Source organism: Mesocricetus auratus, unplaced genomic scaffold (genome assembly GCF_017639785.1).
Source record: "Mesocricetus auratus isolate SY011 unplaced genomic scaffold, BCM_Maur_2.0 Super-Scaffold_100009, whole genome shotgun sequence".
NCBI classification, from domain to species: Eukaryota; Metazoa; Chordata; class Mammalia; order Rodentia; family Cricetidae; genus Mesocricetus; species Mesocricetus auratus.
The window spans coordinates 6,097,473-6,104,044 of NW_024429193.1; the positions used below are offsets into that span (position 1 = coordinate 6,097,473).

Genomic DNA, 6,572 nt, shown 5'->3' on the forward strand with positions numbered 1-6,572 from the left:
GCTGTTTTCTTCATCCATCTCTTTCTTCCCCCTAACCAGGTTAGCAAGCTCCAATCAGAGCCAACTGTGATCTCGCATCTACTCTAGTGTCTCTGAAAGATTTATGGGAAGATGGCTCCCATACCTTTCTTAGAAATTCAAATCAGTCGGCCTAGACAGAATACAAAGGAGGGAGAAGGCGCCTGCTCACATTCAGTACACCATCCCTGGCTAAAGCCTGCATGCCAGGTGCTGCGAGGATCAGAGCCTGCTCTCTAAGTCATTCAACAACAGTGACAGTGATCTCTGAGCAGGCGGGGTGGGACATGGGTACACCAGAGATGACCAGGACTCAGGCTCTGTGGCAGGGCTTTGCTGTTGGAGGAACATAAAGGAGCTGGTAGGATGGAACATTCCAGCTCACTGTTGAGGACAAGAGGAAGGCAGGTAAATGACAGAAGAGTCCCAGCCAGGTAGCAGGGACGCACAGTTAAAAAATAAAAGCCAGTTGGAGGTTGCTGGCCCGGTTGGCAGATCTGCGCTGTGTGGTGGAGGCATGTGGAAGGTCTCTGGAGCAAAGTAATTCACTGTGCCTGGCTAAAAACCGACAGCTAGAGCTTTGCTTCCCAGTGGCTTGGATCCTAGATTCATAAGCATTGATTTATAATGTTACTTATCTCCACATCAGCCTAACTAGAGAGCCCCAACAACTTGTATCTACATCCCTAGCATCCATGAGACCCAGAGTGTGGCAAACAACATGGTTAAATATTTACAGTCTGCGAATCGATCTAATAAAATGTTAATTGAAAACGGCTCTGACTTCCTACCCCCCCCCCCCCCCCGGTCAAGACAGCGGGTTTTGAACTTGAGTCCCTGAACGTCTCCTTGCTGGAGTTTGATGGCTTGATGCAGTTTCATTCACAGTCCACTGCCCCCTCCTCCTGTCCTGATCCCACCTCATCCAGTGTGTGTCAGCCAGCTGCATCCGGACTCTCATTTCCCTGCACAGCCTCACCGCACCCCACTCACAGGCCAGCCCTGGAGCGCAGTTAGCAGGAGGGTGGGTCACTGTGAGGTCTACCCTTGGGAAGATGGAATTGGGAAAGAGCTCTGCTCGATTCCTTGTTACAGCCTTTTAACCACAGCCAGGAACGGCGTAGAAAAGCTGGAGCTAGGTAGGAAGGTGCAGGTTCCTGTGTCTGTTCCTTAACCTGCGGCCTTGCTACCCAGGAAGCAGAGACATAGACAAGGGAGGGCCCAGGGCAAATCCAGGACACAGAGCAGGGGCACTGCCCTTGTAGATTAGAGAACAACACTTTCCCATCAACCTCATTGCAGCAGAACACGCCCTTCCCTGCTGAGGATATCACCAGCTGTGAGCACCAAAGACTCTGTATAGGTGTTTCCAAACTCCCTGTAGCATTGATAGGTGGGTACCCCCTCCTGTGAGCTGAAGACCTTTGCTTCTGTCCCTCCTGTCCCTTCACCTTCTACGGTCTGGACTGTTCAACTGTCCTGTTTCATGCTCCCTGCAGACTCATCGCCTGCATCCATTTTTCTCCAAAGCACATCCAAAGGGCCAGCAGGGAAGACTGACAAACTCCCTCCCCACAAGGTAACCATGATGAGCACCGTGACGGTAAACCCCCTAAGCCCCCGCAGCCCCTGTTTCTTTTCCATCCGTGTGGGACAGAGCAGCTTCCTGCCCGTGGTGCCAGGATTCAGTCCCTGGACCTCACACGGGCTGGGCGTCGGCTCGCTGAACTACATCCGTGGTCCAAAGAGTAAGGAACACACTCTGATCCTGGGGCTAGGAAAGGAGTAAAATGACACAGGACGGGAAATGACAAGGAAACACGAAGCTTGTCATTTCTAGCCCTGAGAAAATTCCGGGAAAGGCCCCACTAGAGGGAAGGAGACCATGGGAGGCGTCCACTAAAGGGAAGATGAGGACAGCTGCCCACCAGGGGAAAGAAAATACGGGGTGGGGGATGCCAACTAGAGAGAGTAAGATGAGGGAGGACAGCTGCCCACCAGAGGATAGGAGGAGGCGGGGGGGGGACGCTGTGTTCATGGCGTTCAGCTTGAAAAGGAGGGGGAGGTCTTTGGATTTCGGACCAGGACCGTTGGTGCCAATGGGCTTGTTCTGCTCCCTCTCCAGTCTTCCAGAAGACACTGCCTGGCAGGTTTTACAGTGAGGACAAGATGCAAGGCTGAGGGGTGGGGCGGTGAAGCAAAAGACAGTGGAGAAAAGGAAAGCCAAGTCCCCGCCCTCCTCAGCCCTTGACTGCAAACATCTGATGGGGGACGTCCTTCTGTACATACGAGTCTCCTATTGGTTGATGGATAGCACACTGATTGGCCAGTAGCCAGGCAGGGACTACAGGAGGGGCTACCCGACACGAGGAGAAGGCAGGGGAGATGAGACTGAGGGGGGTGGAAAAGAGAGGCCATGCTGCCAAAGGAGTAACAAGCCGGGATTCCGGGTAAGCCACAGCCTCGTGGCTATACGTACATGAATAGAAACGGGTTAATAATTAAGAGAGAGGTAGGCAATAAGAAGCCTGAGCCATTAGCCAAACGGTTTACTAATTAGTATAGTGTTGTCCGTGTGTTTGTTTGGGGCTAAACCAGGGGAACCGGGTGGGACAGAAACCTCCATCTTCAAATACCAGCCTCCCAGCCCCCTGGATGCCAGGAGCTGGTGGACGCTTGCTCCCTGTACGCACCACGGATGCCCAGACGCCACGCCCCATCAGCTGAAGACTTTCGTTTCTGCCCCTCCTCGTTGCCCCTCCAGCTGATATGTTCCAGACCATCCCAAGGTTGGGATGTTTTCCCTGGTCTCTTCATCTGAGCGTCTATCCAAACGCCAAGACTCCTAAATGCCAAGACTCCTACACCCACGTCTGACCTTGCTTCTAACCTCCAGAGTCATGTGTTCGTCTGCTCGTTAAGGAGTGCATGTGGAAGTCTGTTGTCAGGCTAAAGCTGTCCGTGGCTTCCATAATGGCATACCTAAATGTAAAGTTACCCACAGCTGACAGATGAGTCAGCCAGGGTTGAAGGAAGATTTCTCGAAGCTGCCCAGCGAACTGCTTAGTAGTAACGACAAGGATATCGTTATCCAATAAACTCTGTCATAACGACAAGGATATCACAACCCAATACTCTGTCATACACGCTTTTCTACTACACCTGGAATATCGCTAACAACTCACGATGCTACTGTAGAGAGCCTCAACACATTTCAAAGGACTAATAGCGACCATAATTGTTTGCTCATAATGCACACATCAGTCAGAAATCAGTATTTTATAAAAGACGCACTCCTTTTATGTTTGAGTGCCTTCAAACACGTTTGTGTACCGACGGTATGCAGATGGCCATGGAGGGCGGAAGAGGGCGTCACATCTCCTGGGACTGGAGTGACAGGTGGTTGTGAGCTGCTCTGTTTGTGTACCGAAAATCACACCAGGGTCCTCCACAGGCACACCAAGTGCTCTGTCCTCATTTTTGCTGTGATAAAAACACTGACCAAAATCAATGTGGTGGCAGAGGGTTTATTTGGAATACCTACCATGACCACAGCCCACCGTTGAGAAATTCAAGGAAGACCCCTGAAGGAAGGAATTGAAGCAGAGGCATTGCTCGAACACTGCTTCCTGACTTTCCCACCCTGCCTTTCTCAGCTGCCTTTTTCTTTTTTCAGATGACCCAGGACCACTTGACAAGGGCGTGGCACCACCCACAGTGGACTTCACTCTCTTGCATCAATCATTGACTGACAAGCTCCCCCACAGACCTGCCTATAGCTAATTCCAGGTGGTGATTATATGTTGTTTTCATAAATAAGTTACATTTTTTAATATAAAGATTTGATTTAACATTTATACTGATTTTTTTTGTCAGCTCAACACAGGCTAGAGTCACCAAGAAGAGGAAATACAATCGAGAAAACGCCTCCATACCCACAGGCCTGTAGGCAAATCTGTGGGGCATTTTCTTGATAACGATTACTGTGGGTGATGTCATCCCTGGGAAGATGGTCCTGGATTGTATAACAAGGCTGGATGAACAAGCCACGGGGAGAAAGCTAGGACAGCAACCCTCCATGGCCTCTGCATCTCCTGCTTGAGTTCCTGCCCTGACAACCAAATGAATCTATTCCCTCTCTGTTTGCTCTTGACTGTGGTCTTTATTGTGACAACAGAAAGCAAGCTGACAAAAAAAATCCATGGCTTAGAAAATCTTCATCAGAATAAGTAATTTCTTATCTGCAATGCCCACTGTAGCATGACTCACAATAACTGGTATGTGGAATCAAACAAGTGTTCATCGAATGATAAATAAAGACAATGATGTGTATCCTAGAACCCCGGAGTCTGAGGCAGAAGGATTCTGATTCTAATTATCAGCCTGGAAATAAGACCAAGAATTGAGGTGGGAGAATGGGAAACCATGAAGTTTTTATGTACCCCAAACAGCTCAGCCATCTTTCCAGCCCCCTTCAGAAATGTACATCAATCCTTTTTTCTAATTCTTGTATTAATCTAATATATATCTAACAAAACATTGTTCAGCCTGAGATGGAAAATGCTTAATATGTGACAACATGAATGACCATAAACATTTTAGGTGAAATAGGTAATGCTCAGGAAACCAGATATCACACAATCATACCCATAGTTAGAATTCAAAAGATTTAATTCTTAGACAGGGCAGATGGTGAGGTGAGAAGCTGGAGAGACGCCAGAGTTCAGTATTGTAGTGACTAGGAGTAAGTCCCGGGGATCTAGTGCAGGCCACGGTGATGGCAGCAGGGCTAGAGAAGGATGAACATGTTCAGGGCTCCTCTCAAAACTCATTAGTGTAGGCAAGATACCCACTGCCTGATTCAGCTCAGCCATTTCTACAACACACACAGACTTCAAAACACCATTTTACGAATGGTAAATACACTTCATCTGTGAGTTCAAAAACATTCTGAACGAGACAAGAATCAGAGAAAGAAAAAAGACAATGTGACCAAATGAAACATAGAAACTGTAATTATATCATGAGGGACCGTTGGCAACAATGAAGCTATAGAAACTATGCAGACATCCAGGGTTAGAGACTTGGGTCAAAGGATCACAGAACAGGGCAATCTATGGGAACAAAGTGGACCTGTGGACCTGCAGCTGCAGGAACCAGGGGCAGGGGGCAGGGACAGTGGCTGCTAATGCATGCAGGGTTTCCTTGGGGAGTGATGGAGTTTCTAAAATTGGCCTGTAGACAGAGTTACACAATTGCATGGATGTATCAGAGCCATTGAATTGCATACTTTTAAGAAATGACTGTCAAATTAGATGTCAAAGTAGATGTGGGAGAAACAATCTTAAAAGACAGAGTTTCAAACTTGCTCTTTTATTTTAAGGGAAAACTAACTGGAAAGATTGTAAAAAGTGCATAGTTTAGGGAGTTAATGCTGGAAAGACAAGCTGTGTTTCAGCCAATGCATCCATGTGAATAAATGATTTACGTGAAAATTCTCAGCAAAGTGATACGTATTTTTGTGTTAACCAAAATCCTCAATGTATGTTTCAGAATTTCCAGCCTTACTAAAAAATTGAGGTAAACAATACAATATCACTAACAACCACGTCAAATTGAATATATTAGTGTTTTCCATTGTTATAATGAAGTACTTGAAGCACTGACTTTATAAGGAGATGGCTTATTTGGCTGGATTTCAGAGCTTCAAGGGCATGATGCTGGCTCGGCTCATTCTTGTCAAGGCTTTCTTACCTGTTTCAAGCCATGGCGGATGGGAATGACATCTGCCAAGGGGAAGAAGAAGGGAAGGGCATGGCAGAAAAGGAGGAATGAGGGAGTGGGGGTGGGGAGAGGTATGGGTGCCTCAGAAGGCTGTGTCTCTCAGAACCCTGACTGTCCACAAGCCAAGCCCTCAAAGATGAAGTTTTTGAAGGACAAAACCAACTCAAATCACCGTAGAAGCCATCTACAGGATTGCAACATTCAGATGAACAAAATTGTATGTCTTTTCTATTACTATTACCCATGTGTGGCAGCTTTCAGCAAATAATCAACTGCTATAAATAAAACAACTGTCTGTATAGGAAAAAAATAAGAGTTTTAAGTTATCCTCAATGTGCTTTGTGTTCTGGGAATACCTATCTAATGTTTAAATAAGTGTGTGTCTATTTAATTGGTGTGGCTGTTGTGACCAGACCCTGCCTGGTCTGCCTGCTTTCCCTGCTAGAATGACCACCAGAGAACACTTCCATTTCCCCGGCCACAGGATCTGGCCATATCACCCAGTTCTGCCAGTGAGATACAGGTGGAGAGGATGTGCATGCCCCAGACCCCCAGACATCCCAGTGAGACACAGGTGGAGAGGATGCGCATGCCCCAGACCCCCAGACATCCCAGTGAGACACAGGTGGAGAGGATGCGCATGCCCCAGACCAGCAGACATCCCAGTGAGACACAGGTGGAGGGGATGCGCATGCCCAGACCCGCAGACATCCCAGTGAGATCTTTAGACACACTTCCCATCCAGACCATCAGCACAAAGTGCAACCTGG

General features: G+C 47.8%; 1 long non-coding RNA gene across 1 annotated transcript; it reads left to right on the forward strand.

Moving 5' to 3' along the window:
• The first annotated feature begins 1,391 nt into the window (after positions 1 to 1,391).
• On the forward strand, positions 1,392 to 5,519 carry LOC110343456. The gene is made up of 3 exons (XR_002385734.2): positions 1,392 to 1,597; positions 3,695 to 3,807; positions 3,895 to 5,519. It is a non-coding gene; the product is annotated as an uncharacterized LOC110343456 (long non-coding RNA).
• The last annotated feature ends 1,053 nt before the right edge of the window (positions 5,520 to 6,572 follow it).